General features: G+C 47.1%; 1 protein-coding gene across 2 annotated transcripts in view; it reads left to right on the top strand.

Annotated features, from left to right (window-relative positions):
* Epac (Exchange protein directly activated by cAMP) overlaps positions 1–21,905 on the top strand; it is an 841,204-nt gene that overhangs the window by 91,568 nt on the left and 727,731 nt on the right. The window lies entirely within an intron of this gene.

The following is a 21,905-nucleotide window of genomic DNA, read 5'->3' as shown; positions in this document are numbered from 1 at the left end:
CCCTAACCAAGCCTAGGATGCAATTATAAAATGAACACCGTGGAATGTGGCGGAAAACACAGTCACCCAGACAGCCGAATAGATAGGTAATTGGACATTCGAAGCGTGGTCGAAATGTCGCGTGTGCGGCGAGTTCCGCGCTATCGGCATGTGTTTCTCTTTTTGTCTATTTTCTTTAGTAATAATACAAAGATATGGGAATATGATTGATTGATTGCGGGTTTTAACGCGCCGACACTAAACAGGCGATGAGGCGTGCCGTGGTGGAGGGCTCCGAAGTAAATTTCATGGCCTGGGGATCTTTACCGTGCGCCCAAATGTCGAACACACGGGCGTTATATATATACATATATATTGTAGAGCGACGGACATGAACAGATACAACTGGCCATCGAGCCATCGGAGTATGCGCCGCACATGCATCAACCTCGTGGAAGAAGGAGGTAGGATTATGTTCAATCTAGATACGAGGATATGCGCCAGACATGTCGGGGATGAACCCCACAAGGGCACGCCCGAGAAACAAGCTGGATTATCTCAACGCTAGGACCTGCGTTCCTATCGGCTTCAACACTGCCAGTAAGCCACCTCAACAGGCTACCGGATGGTGCGTTGACACCCACCCATCCACTCGCCCTCTCACCCACCTACCCACACATACACACACACGCACGCAGGCACGCACACGCACACGCATACACACGCGCGCGCGCACGCACACACAAACACACACACACACAAACACACACAAACACACACACACAAACACACACAAACACTCACGCACACGCACGCACACACCCACGCACAGACACACAAACACACACGCACACACAAACACATACACACACGCACGCACACTCACGCACACGCACGCACACGCACACACATACGCGCACACACACAAATACACACACGCACACGCACGCACACTCACGCACACGCACACACACACGCGCGCGCGCACACGCACACACAAACATATACACACACGCATGCACACTCACCACACGCACACGCACGCCCACGCATGCACACTCACACACACGCACGCACACATACGCACGCACACATACGCACGCACGCGCGCACACACACACACAAACACACACACGCACACACGCGCGCGCCTTTACACACTTTGAATTGCAAAAATCCTGTGCTTGCTCCGTAGCTCAAAATTTCTTAAGTATGGCGACAGAGAGCGGGCAGCGGCTATTTCCTTCTTATTTCCATTTTCACCCCGGCCCAGAAGGTTTTATGCTCCGTTTGTCGCATTTGATCACGTGTGTCGCTTGTGAAGGCACAGCAGACATTTTAAAATTTTTATGGACCCCTGTTATTCGTCGCTGGTCGTGTGAGGTTTCTAAAAAATTTACGGAACGAAGAAAAGCCCTTTAGTACAAGTCAAAAGAAATAGTGCTTCTGATCGGAGATTATTTCGAGTGATCTTCGCATCGTCTTTTCTCCTTCGATATGCATTATCTAGTAAAAGCGATAACGCAACATTCAAAAGAATTGAAAAAAAAAACTCGTTAATGCGCACCATATCGCCGATGAACGGGAACGTACAAGTATTTCAGATGCAACGGTATTGACGGTAAATTATTTACTGCTTGGAGTATTTTAAGTAGGTATATTGGTGAACCTTTTTTTCAAGAGGGTCTTTCAGTAAAGAAGAAAATACGTGAGAAACAGGAAAATCACCTAGTGGACAAAATTGATGCAATAAAGGCTGTCAGCAGTGTTTTCTGCAGATCCGGTGTTAAAGACAGGGACATGCTACTTAACTAGTTCGATTTATAAGATTTCGAATCCACATTCCTGGATACGTCGAAATTTATATTTTTATTTTAAATACGTTTCTTGCACGCCATTTATGTTTTGATTAAACGTTCGAACACTTAAAGGTATCGCTGTGCTAATATAATGTTTACTTTAACTACGTCTTTAGGGCTTTTTATTTATTTGAATCCTGCGGTTTCTCTCTAGTTTCAATAGCTGTAATTTGTATCCTCTTTAACCTTATAGGGTAAACATGAGACCAGTATTTTGAGCTGTTAATTTTTTCCAGTAACCAAAGGACAATATTTATTGACGTGACGTAACATTCGTGACAAGGTGCCAATATTTTGTCCCAAACGAAATATAAATGAACTTATATAACTGCAATTGATTGGTGAGGGGCCTAATTCCTCGCTTGATTTTGTAACAAAACTTTTACAGAGATCATGGCGTCTACTCCCATCGATTTAAGGTGGGATATATCGAATTTATGGTTAATCTCAACAAACTTTTAATGTGTGGTTGTTCACTTACGTTACGAATGTTTATCGTAACTGCATTTTTAGAATAACCCCTCTTAAATTCCTGCGTTCGCTGTCTTGTGCCACGTTGCTGAGGGAACAGAATGAGGTTTCTGGACACTTTCGTCCAGGGACGTTTACAAGCGAATCAATAAAAGAAATTCAAGAGCCATCTTATCCTACGGATGTTTACACTCCGTGAAGGTGTTAAGAATGGCCCAGTTCATTAAATGTGCACTGTGTACATAGTGACGTCGTTGAATTGGATTGGATTGGCGAAACTTCATTGGGGCGGGCGACTATTGTTCTATTGCTAAGTCTTCATCACTTGGCCGTAGTCGTCACCGCAGATGTAGCCAACCCGGTTAGGCGGCCCCCGCTCTCCGTCACCGGATTCACGGGGTCCCCCTGCCTGGCCAGCGCCCCGATGACTCCCTGGACAGCCTGGAGTTGAAGATTTTTATCTTCAGTCCACACCACCTCCTCGACGGCAGGCGGCATGCTTGTTGTGTTTGATTCGAAGGCAGGCGGCATCCTTCTTGTGTTTTGTATGTGAGGCAATTCCACACGATGTGCTCCAGTCTTGCAATGGCTTTGCGACACACCCAACAGGTGGAGTCAGGGTGTGTCTCCGGGTACATTTTGAGCCTAAGGTAGGGGCTCGTGACCGTCTTGGTTGATGTATTGATCAATTCATTGATTGCCACAAGTCGCAGCATGCTCTGCGTACCGAGAGATCTGTAGCAACGCATGCCGCTGCGGCATTCATTCTTGCTTACAAAGCGTTGCTGAATACACCGCCGGAGGGTGCTCCTCTCTGGGTGTGTATACCGCTTCGCTATAACAACAACTGGAACCATAGGCATACGGCGAAGCTTGTGGTTTTTACTTCGCCTGTGGTGCATGTGCATGGACGGCTACTTCTGGGTTCTGACGACTTCAAGGTCGCGCTATGGAACGCTTCACGCGGAGGGACGCTCCCGGTACACCTGGAGCAGGATCGGTTTCATAGGTTTTTACTCCGACGCGAGCCTTTTCGCTAAATGGTACATTTAAGGCTTTCGCACTGAATATGCCACCACCGGATCATGTGCTCAGGGTTGGTGAGGTATAGACCTAACAGCCGGACTTTACGCAGAGGCATACGGCAGTTTTCTCGAACATGAGTGTCCAAAATCAAATCCTTAAGTCCATCATATGCGCGAATTTCTTGAGCGTTGTACGCACCTTGTCATCCAAAAGGCCATATTCAATTAAACTATGCCGTCAATCTTATTTCATCAACATAATATTCCAACCGGTTGACCCCCGAAAGTACCATTTCAGCAGGTTGGTATGGATTTGGTGGGGTTTCTTTCTCTGCCATCAAGTGGCAGCCGAATAATTGTGGTTGCTAGGCATTACTGTGGTTGCTGTAATTTCTGTGGTTCCTGTAGCTGGTGTGCTCCGCAGATGCCCCTTCCGCGGAGCGCAGCGGCTGAAATTGCGAAGTTCCTTATTCAGAACGCTGTTCTTCGCCATGGTTCTCAGGCAGAACATATTACTGCCAGAAGAGCGGTGTTCACGGCGCAACTTATTCGAGCAACCTTGAAGCTCAGCTGCACAAGTTCCCGCAGAACTGCCGCCTAAACCCGCTGGCGGAGGGCCTTACTGAACGGCTTAATAAGACTACCCCTGACATGCTCTCCATGTATGTCGACGTAGACCACCGAAACTGGGACACCATACTTCTGATGGTAACATTCTCTAAAATTACCCCTGCACAGGTTAGAACATGATTCACCCATTTTCTCTGGGTTCATAGACGAGACGTTCTCACAACGTTAGGTTTTATGCTTTTGCCTGACGACTGCACTCCGAAGCTGTTGACGCTGACGACATTATTAATGCGCGCATACATCACCCGTCTACTTGTACGCAAGCGCATTCGATGTCAGCAGACAACTGACACCCGGTGGTACAACGCGCGACACCGACAACTTGCAGACCGGCCAGAAGACACGGTCTGGGTGTGGAGCCCTGTCCGTAGAAGGGGCCATTGGGAAAAATAATGCGTCACTACTTCGGTCTCTACGAGGTCCTCTGTCGGACAAGCGATGTCAGGTACGAATGTCGCGCTGTGGGAACTGCGGGTTCCCCTCCCACCGCAACACATTCCTATGTTGTGCACAACACAGGAATGAGTCCTTACTACACCCAAAAGACTTCATCTTGAACTGTTTTGGGACCCATGTCGCCGTGGAGTTTTTTCTTCATCCTTAGTCTTACTTCTCGTTTATATTTCCGTATTCAAGCACAAGCTCGTTAACACCGGGGCGATCCGTTCACACGGCACGGTTTAGTACCACAGGTTTTCTGCCCAAACTCTTACGCGGGGTCATTACCTTTGCCAGGGTAAACACCACTGCCCCCGAACAATGCCGGCAGAGAATGCGAGGACGCCGAAGTGTTAACTCAGCCTGCTTTTGGATGCTTGGCTGTCACCGCCAATTCAAGGATCCTCTTTACTCGTGCCTGGTGCAGTAAAGACCATTTTTCAGTGCAGAGCACTTTAGGGACTCGCCTTGTCGTCGTAGCTTGTTCACTGCCACAATGTCCAGCGACTGCCGGACTCAGGCGGCGCAGCGAGACCAATGAATCCAAGCAGAGCCCCACGCGTTACGCCGAAACGGAACCAAACAGAGGCTTCAAAAAACAAGCGTTTTATGTAGTCAATCGTTTGAACCACTTGAACCGCTAGCGCTTGTCATACATCGTCATATTGTTTAGCGCAAAGAAAACTGCCGGTACACTTAAGGCAAAATCTGCATATAAAACCGGCAGCCACCGCGTCTATTTAGTAACGAACGCCCGTTGGGTTGGTTTTTACGACAGTAAGCGAAAATGTGGCTGCCAAAAACAATGTTTCCCAAACTTCGCAGTATAAGTCGCCGGAACGTGCGGGATGAAAGCAAGCACAAAAATAACAGAACTTCCGCTCTCGCTGTTCGAGGCGGTGAGCGCGCGAGCACTGCGAAGGCGGGAAGTTTGAATTGCATTGGACAAACCTCTGTTTAATAGATCAAGAGCGGAGCTAGGCAGGCAGGCGAAGAGCGGGACGGGTAGTTACAGTGAGCGGATAACGTCGCCAGAGCCCATTATGATCAATCACTGCTCTGCACTCCCGAAAGCTTTCACGTTGGGTGGAACGGCCTTAATTTTTGATCAAAGAAGCCGTTGAGCAAATCGTTTGTGTATGGTATCCGCAGTTAAAAATACCAAGTATATGCTGAGCGCTCGTGCACGCGTGCCTCGAGTGCACGTTCGTCAAGCCCAGCATACCCGAGTGATTAGCCAACATTGGCCACAAAAAAAAACTTCAGAGTTTTCGTATAGTGGCAATGCTTGCTCGGAACGAGAATGACACAACATAGCGTACGTCCCTCGTTAGTTCGCCCCCGTGTTGTGCGCTCGCGCCCTGTACCGTAAAAGGGCTGTGACTTCAATGTCGAAGCTGCTGTAGGTTATTATTGACTCATCATGGCCTGGCCGCGAAGAGCTCACAAGGCCGAGGAACAGGCTTGCCGTCGAGAGGCTTAGCGTGCAAAGCATCCTCTAAAGATGTTAACTCGTGCTTGCAGAGTGGCGTGCAAAAACGTCCACCAAAACGACAAGCTCACCGTGGCCTTGTTTATATAAGGTATTTCAAATGCCGTGGTGCCAACATAAACCACGGCCCCATAACGAAACTAAAACTGAACTTCGTATTCCTCAATGATTAGCTACAGCAGCTTTGCCATTCAAGTCCTGCCCGTAAGTGCAAGGTTTTCTGAACGTTTCTTTTCTGCACTCGTGACAACATATTTTAACAGAATATACATGGAGCATAATTTTTTCCTTATACATCCCTCCTGATTTGCGCCTATCGAGTTCACACATTGAATCTTTTAATACACGAGCACCTAGAGACATTACCACGTAGGTTTCTCTTTAGAAATGTAAACGCACAGGCACGCAGGACCGATTTATTGCGATCCCCTGTTACAATTAATAAAACATTCTATACCTGGAATTGGTTAATAAATAGCGAATATCCCAGAATGTCTTACTTCAGGTTACACTTGCCCATATTCACTAATTTTACTCCGCAACGACGCATATTTTTACAGATGGATCAACAACATCTGGGCGCCGTTCTTCAGGAGTTTTGATTCCTTCAGATAACAAATCACTGTGATGCTGGCTTGAGCGAGCGACTTCGTCAACGCTAGCTGAACTGAATGCAATCAAAGAAGCCATCCGGTACATACGTTGTCAGCCACGGACACAATGGACCATTTTCGCAGACTCGAAAGCTGGCCTACAAAGCCTGTGACGTGCTAGATGTTTCAGCATCCACGACTACATCCAGCGCGAAGTAAAATACCTCTACCATCTCACGTACGCTGCTGGCCATCACGTAACCGTTCAGTCCAAGGAAATCCGAGAGCAAATGAGGCTGCACGTAGGGGCGTAGACATGAAAAACAAAAGAAATGTCTTTTTTTACAAAAAATGATGCCAATACTATGACCAAGGCACTCACTCTAGCAGAAAGAAACCACTTATGGTCCCTTCCGGAACATCATCATGGTTTTCTATACTTATGTGGCCCGCAGATAAGATTGAGGCTGCCAGAACGACTACCCCGCCGGCGAGAAACGTTATTTCATAGACTGCGACTCAATGCGGCGTTCACTAATGCCTACATACATAGCATAAGCCAAAGTCCAAGACCATATTGTGACAACTATGGCGCCTTTGGAACCGTCGAGCATGTCCTCCTAGAGTGTTCCGCCCAAACTGACGCAGGAAGCCGGTTACAGCAAAAGATGACATGTCTTCACCCTGGACCAATTACGCTGAGCCTGCTACTTGGACCATGGGATTCTCCATCATCTTAGGGGAAAGTCCTGCATGCGTTATTTGGCTACCTTGCCGATGTTGGCGTCGCTGAGACTTTATGCGGACAGTCTTAACTACATCGCATGTCCCTCGATATGACCCTATCTCTTTTTTTCTCCTTTCACCTACTACAGCTCTTTTTACTAAACACCGATGTTTCCCCACTCCCCTTACTCCAAAGCAGCATGTCAACGTATGCATGTGGGCAAACCTCTCTGCATTGCCTTCTTTATAAAGAGCCTCGCCATCTCTCTCTCTCTCTCTTTCTCTCTCTCTCTCTCTCTCTCTCTCTCTCTCTCTCTCTCTCTCTCTCTCTCTCTCTCTCTCTCTCTCTCTCTCTCGCTCTCTCTCTCTCAAATCCCTTATATAGTCCGGAGCTTTGTAGTTAACAAAAACGCAACCAACATGCTACAGTGCTACAGTACAACCCGCAAGGCACATTCACATACCGATTTGGCAATTGAATAAATTCCCCCCCCCCCCTTTTTGGAGTAAAATGTCGGCGTAGATCCTTACGGAAGAGACCCCTATCCTGTCTCTCTGAAATGGTTTGGTAAATTCCCTACAATTCCATCGACTGTAACAGGTTTCCGAAACTCGTCGACACTGAGTGGGGCTCAAGCAGGAAGCACAACTCTCATACTCATCTATCAAACATATCGACACATCAATGAAGAATTGTTGTCTCATGAGCATATAGCAAAGCAAAAGTGTTTGTGTTGTAACTTACAATTTCGTATTTAGTCCTACGACCTTATCTGGATTGAAGAGAAACCTAGTAGTGCCTGAAAATCTGTCTATTGAGATGCAAAGGAGCCAGGTGCACAGTGTGATGAGGCATGAGAGCAGGGCAAATTGGAGTAAAATAACCCCAAAAATATTAAGGGCGGCTGTAAGGAATACTCAAAAATATTACAATATTTCTCATGGTAATCTGGGCCAGCCGTAAAATTAGACTGTAATTCGGTCTCTCATTGCCACAATTATGTGTTTTCACTCTCTAATCGAGCACTGCTTGGTGTGATCAGGTTCCCCCCTTTTATGAACCAAAACAATACACCTATGCAACTTTGCGCTGTCCCTATGCAACTTTGCGCTGTCCTTAAGCAACGCGACCAGTAATTTAGGACTGTCCTGCCGTCCTTAACCACAGAAAAAAATGCCTTGCCTCTCAAACGCCATTCCCAGTGCCTGAAATAACAAAAATGACTACAAACGTCAAAAAATACGCGCCAGTACACTGTGGTGTCAGGCATGTTGGTGCAACATTGCTTAAGGGGATAGCACTTAGGGCTAATATGGAAGAGATACGACAGTCGAATCGTACACTTTTCGTGGAAAACACAATATTAAGACTGCAGAGCAATGGTAGCTGCTGTCCTCCTCAACTATATCTGAGGCATCCGTAAAGTAATATCTCTCTCCCCTCTCTCTCTCTCTTTCGTCGTGAAGAGAGAGCCGTCTGCATGACAGTTTTAGTTTTTGTGCCTTGTCCGCTTCTTTAGTATTCCCCGCGCAATCAACTCAAAGATAACAAAACATACAAGCAATCTACGCCACGAACAGGGATCACAGAAGAATTGGCTCTCGTTTTGTCGTATGCCCTCAAAAGGCGACCTAGACCGACTTTATGCGCTTCGTTCGCTACCGAAGAACCTTCAGCGCTGAAGGTCTTCACTGACCTCGCACTTTGCCGACAAGGGTGCTTGTTGTAAACGCGATCGTCGACAGGCGGCCGTGACACGACATGCGGGCTGTTTATATGCGGGCGTATTTGGACGTGGAGGCTGAGCCTGCATTTCGGCGCCCACTAATAGCCTCAGCATCGCTCTCTCCGTCACCTCCCGCGAGATCAAGAGGAGAGCACCCAGCGAGCGCGTTAATGATGCTGGCGGCCATCGCCGCGGCCAACGGGGTTCTCTAATGGGCACGCCTTTGCGAGACACGCAGTGGTGGACAGAGCCCATCTGCTGACGATAGGAGGTCGCGGACGTGGCGCCGGCCTAGGTCCTTACTGCAGCCACCACGCGGGATGACGAGCGCCAGAACGCGAGCTATAATTTCCTGCTCGGAACGCGCTCGCGGCAGCCAGTAGTTTAGAGTTTTAAGCCTGGGGCTCTGAAGCCAGGGTTGTTAGGGTGACATCGTGGCCGCATTTTTTATTAAAAAATGCAAGGGAAATTACGCTCACGTGGCTAAAGTGACCCTCGTGGTGCTGTATTCATGCAGTCTAAATTACTCCGGAACCTACCTCTACATAGCATTTATTTAACTAACACGCCATCTGAAGCCATTAGAGAACACCGATGGGATTCCCCCCGCGTAAGCATTAAAAATCGCTAACGATAGCCGTCCCGGGCAGCCAACAAGGTCACTTTTCGCATCTTTGTTTATCTAACGATGTAACGCTCACCGAACGGCCCGGCATTAAGGCGGGAATGGAAATGGCTAAGTAAAATTTGCGTACTGAACACATGCAGAGAAACATCAGGACCTCGAATAGAAACATCTGAATGGTAACCCGACCGAAACCTAGAAGACATCACCTCTCAGCACTGCGCACTTCAACGCGATACCCGATTAAGGTTGTCTGTGGTAAATGGCAACCCAATTGCGCTCTTTTCCTGCATCGAACCAAATTCTTGTTTTAGCTAAGGAGTTTCTGTGCTCTCCAACTAGTGCGTTGCTATCGCGCAGTAGGAACGCGTTACAACACTGGGGTTGACTTGACGGGGCGATAGCTCACATTTGAATGTATCGGTGGGTTTCATTCAGAAGAGGAACCGTGTTACGAGCACAACAGTCAACGGACCAGCTAGGAAAAGAAGATGGGCATAGATACGACTTCACCCTGCAAACCGAATGGTTTTACATAGGAAGTAAGACTATAAATACCCAAACGGTAACTCAGAATAAAAAATCTGCACTACAGAAGCTAAACTATTAAAAGCGTTAAAATGTTCAGGTTGAATGTATTTGTTGCACCCAATAGGAAAGTGAACACACACCGGCGCTCGTTCACAAAAGCAATCCGGTTCTGCAAGCTTCGAACGAATGCGAGGAAGGCTGTAATGCATTCAGTCGACTTCAATTCTATTCAACTTTCGTTTTGCTTTTGCGTGCTTAATAACACTAGATGGCGCTCTCTTGTGATGAACGAAATGCAATAGTTCGGTATGGATAGATTTAAGTTATGCACGAACTTGTAAGGAGGTGCCAGCCTGTTTCATTACAATTCTGTTATCAGCAACGTAACGAATTCTTCGCTAAAAAAATGAGGTCGCTTCCGAGACTACGCCAGCTTTGCCCGCAAGCCCATCGCTGGTTAAAAAATTAGCAGTGGCTTAGCTCCGCTATGCAAGTATATACGTAGCGTGAGCTCAAGTTCAGCTGGTTATTCTTAGCTTTCCTGGTTCTCTAGGATAAGCTTGATTATCATGCTTACTGCTGCTTCAATGACGCACACACACGGTATACGCGTTATGTGAAACATGTATATTTATCAAGCGGCTCCGGCGCAGCGTCACCAATCGCCCCAGAGCTAAGCTGGATCCACAGGCGCACACCGGTGTTACTGCGACGCACGATCCATCGGTTCCACACCCGGCCACCCCTCGCATGATCATCAAGGCGACCGGGCCGCCACTTGTGGAACGGAGGTCGCCGAAGACGCTGGGCGCGTGGGGTGTATGAGAGACGCCGGGCAGCGAGCAACGTTCTGTGCGCCATGTTACGTCACTGCATCTCGCGCATGCGCAGCACGGCTTTCCAGGAGCCACGCGAAACTGCTCAACCTCGGCCAGTGTAGCTCACGCTACAAAAGCTCACCCAATAAGATCTTCATCACAGGCCTCCACAGAAATATTAACTGTTCCCAGGAAAACGTCGTGACCGCTCGGTCATACGCGACAAGGCTATCCGAGCTAGAGGCGGTACTTTAGAACTGGCAAAGAGTACAGCACTTGGTGTCCATTTTTCAATTGGGTTATCATATCTACACCAAATCTGATTAAGCTTTGACATAGAATACAGACGGTGTTGAGCCTCCGTTACTTTTTTGGCCCATCAAGACGGATTCGGAGGTGAAAAAATGTTTCGCCTATTCAAACATGTGGTTGTAATGAAAGTATGGGCACACAAAAACAAGACACCGAAGTATACTCAGCCGTGGCAAATAAAACTTAAACTCGGGCCTCAATTCATTTAAGTGTCCGAAGTGACCGATTTGGAAATTTGCGGCGACTGCTATTCTCATTGGTTGTCAGACAACACAGAACGTGCATGTAAATAAAACATCATCCCTTCATAAATGAAGCAGAGAGAAGTGCAAAAGCTTTCTAATATCAAAACTGCGTCAAACTTGCTGTCAAAACCTTCCCTAAAAGTACGTCCAATCTATCGTCAAAGCTTCAAAGACCCAGATCGCAAATTAAGAACGAACCCACGCGATCGTTTCTCGCGCGTTAAGTAACCGCATCTACGAACGATCTAAATGTATACCGATACGCGGTTGATGAGATAAAGGTGTACTGTTGTACTCCTTCTTCCTTGTCGGTGTCTGTATTGTTTTATGTAGAACCGTTGCTTTCTCGCGATTTTCAAGCAACCTTTTTTTGACGCAATAGAAGCCCGGTTTCACGCACGCGCAGTGCGTCCAGAGACGTTATCACAGCTATTCGGTCGACCAACTAGTACATGGGGAAATGCATTACTTTTTTGACAGGACGCCATCGGTCAAACTTAGAAACCTTTCGCTTTAATAGTGGGTCTCCTTAGAAAAGGCGAAATTGCAAACAAAGCAGCGCTCTGTCACTGTGGTCGCGGTCACGTTTCCAGTGTATTGCTCTGATGAACGGTTGCTGTACACAGAGCGCCTGAAGTTCGAGTGGAAGAGCGTGTCCACATGAGTCTGGGAAAGATTATGGCGGGAGGTAGGACAGTATAGCCGAAAACGAGACTTCTAGGCACGACTGACATCGACAACACTGGGCGGAAGTAGACAGCCGCCAAGACGGCCCCTCTGCCGTCATAACCGATTTCGGTAGGATCCGTGTACAAAACACAAAACTCTGGCATACTTTTGAGGTCTAGTAAGTAAGTGTTTCAGCTAGTTATATTAGTTGGTGTCACTGCATGCCATTTCCCTGTGTGCCATATCATGCTTTTTGAAGTCTTGTAAGCATGTTTCGCAGCTTTCACTTTACTTGACTTGGACTTTTTGGGTCGCCGGACTCGTTATGGCTGGGCGTTAATCTCTGTCGGTTAGCGGGGTAGAATGTAGGTAGTAAATTTACAGTTCGAGTCCCCTTATGATTACCAAACCTCACGTGGCTATGACGAGATAGCCGACAGTTAACCCTTTGCTTTACAAATGCTATTTGTATCATCTGTGCCGCTAAAGGCAGTGAAAGTACGCCTAGCATCCTTTGAACAGGCAACGGCATAATAATTTTGCAGGCACAAGTTAGAGAGCAGACAAGTTATAACAGTTTCGCTTGTACTACTCTCCCTGTACAGTTGGGATGACGATAAATTCAAAATGCTCATATAAATTCACTTCAAAACAAGTATTCCGGACAAAGACAGTAAACAATATTGTGCTATAGAATTTTTATAATTGTAGTTTATTTATTTACTTATTTAGTTAGTATATTTGTTTATTTTGTTTGCTTGTTTGTTTGTTACTTATACCCCCAAAGCCCTGTGGGGAACTACCTTAAGGTATTTCGCTGAGAAAGCGTTACTTTGAGAAGCTCAACGAAGGGTAGTTTTCACTATGGGAGAAATATTGTAATCCCAGTTCCGCCGTTTACCCGCTTTATGGTCTCCCTGTAAGGTCCCTCAATATTGTAATTGCAACCACACAAAAATATTTACACGCTCGTTATGATGGAACGGACCGGTCGCAACTCCGAACCCATCGTATATACGTCTTGAAATTTGATCTACACAATTGCGAGCTATGTCATATAGCGACCTGGAAGCGCCACCTTATGTCCGCGGTCGGACGGACATTTTTTGCCGAGGCACCCTTGTGTTCACATTTCTTGCAGCAGTAGAAAAATTCCGGGTTATCAGAGAAGAAGAAAGGACACTCCGAGTGAACCCATAGCAGTCCCTATGTGTTGCAATGGCAAAGTGTTGACAATTGGACGCTCCGGAATTGAAGTGGCTCCGAACGGATACGGCCGTATTTGTGGGCCGCACTCTCTCCTTTTCTACGTGGCGCTGCGCATGCCCAAGCGTTTCCTACTACCACGCGCTACTCAATATGTGGAGAGTACTAATTTCGTCATAGCGCAATAAAAGCGGCCTTGTTTTCCGCTACAGAAATTTGCCTATCATTTTAAAGAGTGCCAAACATTTGCAGAATGGCCAAAATTTCTGCCAAAGTGCGTGTGTGGATTATTTCGAAGAAGCATGGATTGAAAAGAAAATTGGTTACATCTGAGTTCATACAAGAAACAAACCCGGGCCTCCACAGTGATAGCCGTGTGGGAGCAGTGGACGTAAACCTCGCGCGTGAGACGCTGGCGTCGTATCGCGTAACAGGTAAAAAAGACGCCACGTTAGTGGAAGAGGTGTGCCCCAGTCACAGAGAACTCTGATTCAGTGGAAGCGTTGGTGTGAAGTGCCAATAGTCTTCCCGACAAAGAAATTTCCGCCAAAAGGCGAAGAAACGAAAGCAAATATAGATAGAAGCAAACACGATGTAGCGGTAAAGAAATCCGAAAAAACAACCACTGGAAGCCATAGTGCTGAAGCTTTGAAAGCACGTAAGCAGTCTTAAGTATCCCTCGACATTTCTGTTGCGTGTTATTTCTGAGATGTTCGTTCTCGCAGCCGGTCGGAATTTAGGTGCTGTTTCGCTGCTGCTGACAAAGCCGACGCCGGCTGTTTCGGTCAATGAACCATGTGTATATACTTCCTCGGTAAACGTATCAGTCAGTGTCCCTAGATGCAGACGCTGCACGCCAGTGGTCTGCGCCCGCCATTGTTTCGTATCAAGGCTGTCTGGCAAACACGTGGGCTTGTGTTAGATTTGCACGGAGCGGAAAGAAATACCAGGCAGCCTCCAGCGGCGAGTCATGATATGCATGTATCTTGCGGCTTTTTTTCTCCTCCCGCCCGGTTTGCGCTGTAGTAACGCATCGAGGGCTAAGGAAACAGCGATCTCTTACCACGCGGCCTACTTTTGTTCCTGCGCGCAGTTCGCGTTTTGTTCCCCGATCCAATCTTGATGCACGGGAGCGGAGCCTCTTGGTAACTCGAGCCTGGGTAAGGAATTACTGCTGATGATAAGCCATATTTCTTTCACGCATACCCAGGGTACCTGGTCCTACCTGTTATCACCCATCATGGTCAGACAGTGCGGTAACCTTGTAATCTAATTTGGCCCCTCTCTGTTCGCTTCGTCCCTATGGTTTCCTTCAAACGTTCGTATTGTTTTTTTTTTTCTCGTTTACCGTATCGACTTGATCGCCTAACAGAATAAGGATGCTTTTTCAGCTATGCGTGATCATGCTGAAGGGAATATTCTTTGTATGTAGCGTACAGTAATATGTTTCAGTTTTGCTAAGTTTTACGTGTCATTTTGCATCGCGCTGCGTGATAAGGTTGACTTCGCTGTGATGGCTGTACCTCACATTGGTAGTGCAAATAAATAACCGCAAAGACCTGACTGTACTCGTTTGTCGTCGCAAAAGTGAGAGATAGGGCCTTTTCATCTATTAGAATCCCTCGGAGTTACCAAATAAAGCACTAGATAAACAGTGCAGACTGCCGCCTAATGTCATTTACACGCCCACAGAGGGTGATTGATTGTAGGGTTTAACGCGCCGACCCTACGCAGGCGATGAGGCGCGCCGTAGTGGAGGGCTCCGGATTAATTTTGACCACTTGGGGATCTTTAACGTGCGCCGAAATCTCGTACACACGGGCGTTTTTGCTTTTCGCGTCCATCAGAAAAGCGGCCGCCGCGGCCGGGAATCGAACCGGCGACCTCGTGCTCAGCAGCGCAACGCCTCAGCCACTGAGCCACCGCGGAGGGTCCCACAGAGGGTGTTGGCTCTTGTTGTCCTCATAGGCATTTATTATAACTCCCATTTAAGGAAACTGCACCCAGAGATGCCGTACAGGGTCAACACACTTTAAAGGGACACTGAAGTGATATGTAAACATTGCGGGATTACTAGCGCAAATTGTAGTCCGGAGTCCCCAGGCCATGTTTCGACCACTCTGGGCGCGCTTACGCGATTTTATTTAGTAGAAAAATTAATTCGAAAATGCTGTCCTCCTTTCTTTACGCTCGCCCATTTTCTGTGGCGTTTTCGTGTGACGTCGGGAGGAGCCCAGCTCGCAATTGGCTGCGCTACTGCACGGCTCCCCGGCCTTCAGACAGAGTCAGTCGGCCCAGCGTTTCGTCCGCCGGCCGGTGACAGGTCGTCGCAATTCGTTCGCTCAGTTGAAACGAAGTCAGGAAACGTTTGTGAATGGAAGAATGTGCCTTCATTTACTCGGTTAGTTTGTACACTGTATCTAGCTCCAAGTCAAAGTCGCTTCACACAAGCGCTGCACAATCGCATATGCGACGCTTCGCTGACTGGTACGCCGGTAGGAAAATATAAGGCCTCTTGAAGGCGGGAGAAGAGTCAGCGAAGTCAATATAGGTACTAAGGAAATAAAATCAACTGATATTGTTACCGTACAGCGTAAAACTAGAATGCAGGAACCACTTTTTTGCGCTGGGCAAACAAGCACAGCGGTCAGCAGCACGACTACGCATCTGCGAACGCTTTTCCGTCTAAGAAATGCAATTGCTAGACCTGAGATATCACGGAAACTTGGGGGATGCTTACTGCACGAGCGCAAAACAACAAATAGTCACCTAAAGTGCTTGGAATGCTAAAACTAAATAAAAGTGTAAACTGGTTATATATTATATACCATATATTTCCTAGATCGGCAGCGTTCGCTCGTGGCCGAGTGGTCAGGAGCGCTAGGTATGTCATCGCAAGTGTTTTGCAAGTCACAAGTTCGAATCCCCGCTGGTAAGTGCTTTTTTTTTTTATAATTTGACTTTTTCGTTTTCCGCCGATGTTTTCTATACTGAGTTCACCTTTTTTTGGGCCGCAACGTTCATTGCTCCACGAACTAGTTCACAGAACGCGCGCAGGCTGGCACTGGCGTGCTAGCGAGTTCTCGTTGGCGTGCTGTTGCCATAAGCACCGACTGCTTGCGGGCAGTGGGCACAGGCCAGAATCAACAGACCCTTGGCCTGGTGCGAACACGCTTTTTACGATACAGGCATGAGTGAGGCTAGCTCCAAATATGGGGGAAAAGCGCATGGCATTTGAGCGTCTGCGGGGACGAGGAGGGCGTTCATGCACTGCGTAGGCCTCGGCTAGTGAATGCTACGATGCCAAGCCTTCCTGTGAGGCTTATCTTAGGCATTTTACAGCCGACAACATGGCAGAAGCGTGGTACGATGATTACTGAGATATTGGGAATGACAATCCAACAACGCCATCGGTTGTGTTTTACATAACCGAAACCGAAACCGAAAATTGTTTGATTGCTAACTTTGGGCATCGTCCAATCACGGTGCTCCCTCCTCCCAACGTCACAGCTTTAGTTGGTGCGGCCGCCGCAAACCATGCATAGTATTTTTTCTTCTTTCGCGCTGTGTAAAATAATTACCGATTTGTCAACCGGATAAACGATGAAAAGTGAGCAAATTTGAGCCAGTCTACGCAGTGGAAGCAAAAACGGGAGCTTTACAAATTCACTTCAGTGTCCCTTCAATGGTCACCAACAACCCCTCTCGAGGCGTTGCACCATTTTCAAACGATCACTAACAGTGTGTGACGCTTGTAAAGGCCGATTAGAAATAAGAAAGCCGCACGTTTTCCGCAAGTAAGGGAGAGAACTTGTTATACTTGCAGCAGCTGTTATCCACGAAGGGAAATAAAGCTTGGTGAAAAGTAATCCGGAGCCCTTCAATACGTCATACCTCATGGCCCGCGTAGCGTCGGCGCGTTAAACCCCGTAATCAAATCAAATCAACACGCTGGTCAGTGATTTGAGCTTACTATGCCAGTCTCGGAGGTATTGTTATTTTTAAATTCTGGCTCCCGCTTTGAGACCCAGCTAACCTTGTCGGTGGAGTACACGGTGCGCAATGCGGATGATTTGAAGTGCGGCGAAGTTGCCCGAACACACCTTGTCGTCAAGCCCATGGTCGTATTCCTCATGAACCTACACCCCTCGCGTCTCTGAACAGCAAACTCGCCGAGCCACTCCCGTGAGAAGTATACTCACAATTCTTCTGGAAACATAAGCGCCCAATAGAAGCACTACGCCTTTTCGCCAGACTCTCTTATTTTGTCGGTGTGCGAGTGACCGCTCTCCCCAATGATTTCTTTCACTCAGTGCACCCTTCATCTTTGTGAAAGACTCATGGCGCACGAAGAATGGCATGGGCAACAAAATGAGGAGGTTGAGAAGGGAATTTAAAGTGGCTCGTAGCAGTGCTCGCGAGAAGTTGGACTCAGAAGATGAAGGAAGGCCGTAAGTACTGCAACGAGAGCACGAACGAATGTCATTTGCAGCCTTCCGCTTCGCCGGTATCGGGAAAATAACTTCTACGAGGACCGCAACCAGCGTATGATCAGAAAGGCTTCATCATGAGTAAGTACTATACGTCGAGAAAACCTACGCATTGCTGAGACACGTCTTGAAGAAAGGTTTTGGTCCTTTTTCATTCTTTGGAAGGCGGTGGATAGGCAGAACTTTAATATGTAGACGATAGAGTGTGGCCTACGTGACATTCTGTGGAAACAGTAAAAAGGGGACTGTCGACGTGGATGATTATACGGCTTTTGAATTAGGCCTGCGTGGGTCCACTCTTGGTGCCTTACCCTGTCAGCTTGATTTAATTTTGCGTGTGATGGGATAGGAGCAGTCTTCCGTAATTCCCAATATATGGTAATACCCTGGAAAAATGATATCGTTCATTCAACATCTGGGGCTTCAGTATTTCATGAGTATCTCCATTCAAAGGACCTGCAAAAATGTTGCTATAGTGGCGTGTTCACAGATGCGAAGATGTGTCCATAGTCCCAGTGCCACCGCGTCTCGAGATGTTTATCGTGGGGACTGAGTAAAATAAAAATATGCGTGGGATCATAAGATCGATAAAATCAGGCATTTCGGGGATCAGATTGGTTCAGAACAGGGTCTGGTCAGAGTCAAAGCAAGAAACCTTTAGTGAAACTCGCCACTCAACGACAGAGTTGCATGGTGTTAATCACGAACTGCATGGTAGATATTGTAAAGACGCCCGGCTATGGCTGGCTTCTTGCTGCTGCTGCACGTCTGAATTTCGACGACAGCTGAAATACGTCCTTTTTCCAGCGTTTTTTGTGCGTTCACATATTGGTAGAAGCATGTTTATCTATTAACATTTCTGTAACTCTACGTCGTCTTAAATCTTCACGCGGTTCACCGCGGGTTGTTATCATAACAGGCAAATATATTAATCCTTCGTTCCAAGCTGCAGAGATCTGTATACCATACAGGATATTCGCGCATTATTCTTTTGCTATCTGAATGGCGTGAATTTATTTTCAAGTTTCATGTTTGAAAAGGTGGGAGGGGGGCTGAGGAGGGGGGTGAGGAGGGGGAGTGAAAATTTCAATTGCATTTACATATATACCGCCTCGCGGTATGATGGATTTATACACTGGTATGTCATCATTGCTTAGCAATAAAAGCAACCTGTAAATCTCCAAACTATTTGCCATGCTGGTGTAAAATGCCGCCTTCGTTTCCAACTAATCGAATACACTTTGCGGCACCGCAATAAATCAGAAAAAAGCAGACAAAGATGAAGGCATGGCACAACGCACACTCCCGGGGTGCAACACTGTCGCGCGTGTTTTTTTGCTGTCTAGTATAGATGATGGTAAAACGACTCGAACAGCCTTCCGTTTCTCTTCGCCCTAAAGAACACACTGGAAAAATACGCACCGGCGAACCACCTCGGCCCTAGCACGATAAGGCGTCAACATAAGGCATGGCCATCGCGCCTTAAGGGGACCTGGCTTACTTCGGTGGGCCCGCGAAAGCAGTCGGTCACCGCAGCTAGTGTCCTCTGGGGAGCCATACAGAGGATGGAACACCGGGGCATTGTACCGAGAACTCGGGCGCTGTGGGGTTACTTCAACAGACAACAGACAGCAGAGCAAGAGGTTTATTCGAAGCACTGACTGCACATCATAAATTTAAGATTATAGCTTGCTTCCTGGTGTTTTTCTTTTATTGCGGCGGCAGCTCCTCCACTCTTATATTGCGGTCACAGGGCAGGAATTGAGAACCCTGACCGGAGAGTAGTTTCGAAGACCCCCAATATCATTATGGTTTCCTATACCAACTACTCACAATCTTTTTGATTAGATCCATACGCTCCATAGTAGTCTCTAAGCGGGATAAAGCGAATACCTGAAACTAGCATTTTAGTGTCTTGAGTTGTGCACAGAGAAAAATATTACTTGCTTTTGGAGTAACTTATTAAGAGACTATTTATACACGTTGGTCTCATTATTACTAAGTTTGAGAACATTATTTAGCCGATGCCATACATGTTCGATAAGCTTTCTAGAACGGGCTAGTGCAAAGGAAAGTAATCAGATACTATTCAGGGCGCTAGGTTATGTGCAAAAAAGTCTCTGATTGCAACCCGCGTGCTTCTGCTTCTGGTAAAGCGCTACCTGTTTTAAAGGCGATAGTCTTTTTTCAGTAACTTATACCGAGAAATTTTGGTGTGTCTGTATGTCTGCTTGTCTGTGTGTATGTGATTCGATTCAGCGACCCGGCCCAAGTAAAACAAATAATGCGCAGTAGTGTTATATGCTCACAGCCAAATCTGGTCTAATTCTGGTGTCAATGTTCATATTTGTCAACATTGTTGAACGACAACAAGACATTACGCAAATATAAGATAGTAAATTATACTTCAGTGATATGTACAGTGTTCCTTTAAAAAATATATGAATGCTTGATTTTTGTAAAACGAAATACTACATCCACTGCAGAAAATAAATTCACTCCGTCGTCTGCTATCGCCCGTGCCTCTATAGCTTCTGGCGGCATTTCAGTAAATCAAGCGGTAACAGTTGCGAAAGGTTCCAGTAAATTCCTTCCACGTTCTGCTTGGAACGCATGTGGAGTAGGGCAGTGCGGTTCTATAAACGTCGAAGCCAGGTGCCTAGATTCACTCGCGTCTCCGCAGTACTGCAGCGATCGCATCCAGGCACCCGGCCTGGAGCAGTGGAAGGCGGTGAATATAAATTGACTTGAGCAAACCTTTCGCGTGTTTACCTTGGGAGGAGCGCGAAGGAAGAGGAACAGCATGAGAGGTGAGCGGGCAGCGAAGGGGGGCATTTACTTGGCAAATGTCGACAAATACTATCGTCTTTTGTCGACATTTGCAATGAAAGCAGCAGATACGCGGCCAGTTTTTCCATGTTATTTACTAGAGAATGGTGGCCGGGGTCCCTTTCTTCAGTAGGGGGTACAAGATTCTATCGCCGAGTTAACATTGGTCTTGGACCCATGGACGTCTAGGTTAAACGTCGAATAGCTAGACATAACGACATGAAAGACGCCTTAACGTTGCACGTTTGATGTTTTGAGCATTTCATTAATGGCATGAAAAATAGTTTCCCGCTGCGGCTATTGGCCCCGAGGACATACCGTGGCGCCACCTACGAATGACGTCAGTTGTTGGACGCCGGGTCGGGTTGTCGTCTGCTACAACCCATTGCCTGTGCGTATGCGGCCGTGTGTTTTTATGTGTGTGTGTGTCTGTGGCCACCGTAACCCCCCCTCCCGCTCCTTGTGGATTTGATGCAAATTACCCAAAAAAGTTGTCTGCAACCCGAAAAATCCGGGCGAGCAATCAGCGACTCGCTTTTTCCCGGCGACACCTCCGCGCCCCACAGCTCTTACGCAGACAGCTAACGCCAAGGACGATGCAACTGATGCCGAGAAAAGTACACTATAAATTCATTATGAAATACTTGTGACGTGACATGTACGAGACTGTGGTGTGTACAAGGAAACACCTTGTAACAGCGACGGAAGCGCGTCGCTCACTTGTGATCTCACCGCGCCTACTGCTGGCCTTACCCGGAAAATGAATGACTACGTGATAACGGTGATCGGATTGCTTTGCCGCGCATGGTTAAAAGTACTGCTAGGATGCGCAGTTTGGCTTAAGCAGTGCCTATTACCCCTACAATGTTTTTCATAGTTATTCCCGGATTTCATTAACGATCACTGCCGTAGACTGTACTCTGCACGGCTATATGTTTACTTTTCGCGACAACTTGTCCGCAAATGTATTAATGGTATACGAACACGAGTTTTCAACGCCTGCGAGCGGGTTTGGACATGGCTATATTTAGTTTTCATTATAACTTCGGCGTGGGAATGTATAATTGTAACGTGGGCTCTTTTATGTTTACAGTGAGCCTGCCTTCCTCTAGCATCAACGAAACTAACGATTGCTCACAGAAGGCGAGACTGTGTACGAGGTGAAACACGTCGTTAATGAATTAGGATAATTGGGAGTTTTAAAATAGGAGAACCGAGCGTTGGGGGACCCCCAAAGTGA

Source organism: Haemaphysalis longicornis, unplaced genomic scaffold, assembly GCF_048455015.1.
Source record: "Haemaphysalis longicornis isolate Haplotype H1 unplaced genomic scaffold, Haemaphysalis longicornis Haplotype H1 scaffold_2, whole genome shotgun sequence".
NCBI classification, from domain to species: domain Eukaryota; kingdom Metazoa; phylum Arthropoda; class Arachnida; order Ixodida; family Ixodidae; genus Haemaphysalis; species Haemaphysalis longicornis.
The sequence above is the reverse complement of the archived record's forward strand: the minus strand, read 5'-3'. Positions and strand labels throughout refer to the sequence as shown.